Source organism: Octodon degus, unplaced genomic scaffold (assembly GCF_000260255.1).
Source record: "Octodon degus isolate 3935 unplaced genomic scaffold, OctDeg1.0 scaffold00025, whole genome shotgun sequence".
Classification (NCBI taxonomy): Eukaryota; Metazoa; Chordata; class Mammalia; order Rodentia; family Octodontidae; genus Octodon; species Octodon degus.
In genome coordinates this window covers 3430763-3433316 of record NW_004524601.1, presented here as the reverse complement: position 1 = coordinate 3433316, position 2554 = coordinate 3430763, and positions in this window count along the sequence as shown.

Here is a 2554-nt window from a genome sequence, read left to right as displayed (position 1 = left end):
GAAAGCCTGAGAGAGTGTTTTCTCCCCATGTGACTCTCCATGAAATACATTTTTTGACATCTGTCCTCTTTATTTATTCCTGGCCAATATCTTTCATAACCATGTATCACTGCTCAAGCTCCAGGGGCTGCCATCACAGCCCAGGAAGCTACCCAACACTTATTCATGATAAAAGCCCTGCAGAAAATGGGAACAGCTGGTCTTTACCTCAACCTGATAAAAGCCACCTATGACAAACCAACAGCCAACATCGGACTAAATGGACAAACACTGAATGCCTTCACTTTACAATCAGGAACAAGACAAGGATGTCCACTGTCACCACCCTATTCAACATAGTTCTAGAAACATTAGCCAGAGCACTTAGACAAGCAAGAGAAATAAAAGCAATAATGATTGGAAAGTAAGAAGTGAAGTTATTATTAGGTGCAGATGACATGATATTCTACATAGAAGACCTCAAAAACTCCACTAAGAGACTTGTAGATTTAATAACCAAATTCAGCAGTGTAGCATGATCCAAAGTCAGCACTCAAACATCAATAGTATTTCTTTTTTTAAGTGTTTTAATCTTTTATGTATTTATTTATTTGGTATAGGGTCTTGGTACACAGCTCATACTCACAGTGATCCTCCTGTCTCAGCCTCCCCAGGACTGGGATAACAGGCATGTGCCACCATACTTCATTTTGGTGGCTGGCACAGGGTGCCCAGGGTCCTGGGGCTAGCACGGCCTGCAGTACTGAGGATTGAACCCAGGTCCTTGCACTTGCCAAGCAGACGCTTAGACCGCCAAGCTATCTCCCCAGCCCAGCATTTCTGTACACACACAACAAACACACTGAGAAGAAAATGAAGTAAAACACCTTTCACAATAACATCCAAAAAATGAAATATTAAGAATCAGTGTAACAAAGGAAGTAAAAGATTTATACAATGAAAAATTACTACTGGACTATATTGGATTATTTTGCTGAATTCATGCACCTATAATATTTGAATGGCAATGGAACACCCATCTCTGACAAAGCTAAACCAAAGAAGGGAGATATACATGAAGGTCCAAAAAAAAAAAATGAAGAACGATTTTGTAGTGAAAAAAAAAATATATATATATGTATATACAAAATGGGATAGACATACAGCTACTTTCTTCTAGTTCAATGACAAGAAAGATTTGTACTAATATTGTTTGGACAGGATATCATGTCTGCATTTTGTACTATGAATAACCACTATGAAGACAACAGTATGCAATGTATTAATTATTGTAACTGTCCTACTAACCTGTTTTGAAACTGTCTCATTCCTATTTATTTCTTAATAAAATTAATTTTATTTTTTTTTCTTTTCAAAGTTTTATTGATAAACATATAGCAATGAGACAGTTTCAAATCAAATCGAAATTACAGTTTCAACAAATAATACACTGCATATATTCTTCTTAGTGAATAAAATTAATTTTAAAAAAATAAAATTACAGTACTCTGAAAAAAGAGATTGAAGAGGATTTCAGAAAATGAAAAGATATTCTAGAACTCTTGATTATGAGAGACCCAAGTGATTTAATCCAAAAAGAGGAATTCATGTGTTCATATAAAAAAAACATGGAACGTCAGGCTTGGAGCAGGGCCCAGTAACCTGGATGCAGGGACTCCACAGCGCTGACGTGCACGCACACATACACACTCATGCGCATGCATGCACGCATTGTATGCATGGACACACACGTGCATACCTCACACTCGTGGCCTGAGGTGTTGGCCTCACGCTCTTGGCTCCAGCAGGAGCAACAGGAGCAGACAGTGATGTCAGGGGTACAAGCTCAGCTTTACCTTTCAGAGGCTGGCCACGCAGCCCCACAGCAGACAAGCCTGTGTTGCCAGTGCCTCACCTCCTGTCACTGTGGCCGGCGTCCCTCTGCCAGCCCCTGTGGCTCTGCCTCTCCTCTGGGGTCCCCTCCATTGTGCAGCCTCATCTCTGCCCTTGGTCTCCCCAGCCAGTGACAGAGCCCACAGCCATCCACCCGCACGGCATCCTGATGCTGTTGGGGCTTTCCTGGGCATGAGTCAGGCCAGCCATGGCTCTGATTGGATCTCCCTGGCCCTGCACCCTCCAGGAGGGCTCCACACTCCACAGCCCTGCAATGTGGCCACACAGTCCCCTCCTGCTGTCCTCTCTGCTCCCTGTCACTGCACAGTCCCAGCCGACACACCACCGCTGCTGGGCCCAGCCGTGCTCTGGACGCACTGGGCTTCGCACACCCTCAAGACAGCCTGAGGCCACCGTGTGCTCTGGCCTCCCTGCCCACAGAGCAGTCCTGACTGCTCAGTTCAGTGACATCAGAAGCTCAGACAGTCCAAGGCTAGGTTGACAGGAGTGCGCTGGCTCTTTGCCCCTGCAGGGGCAGTCAGCAGAGGCAAGAGAATTACAAAACCAAGCCCAGCTGGGATAATTCAGTGATGTAGTAAGACTCTATCTCATAAAAAAAAAAAAAGTTTTAAACAGGCTGAGGATGCAGCTCAGTGTGAAGGCCCTGGGTTCAGTCCCCACA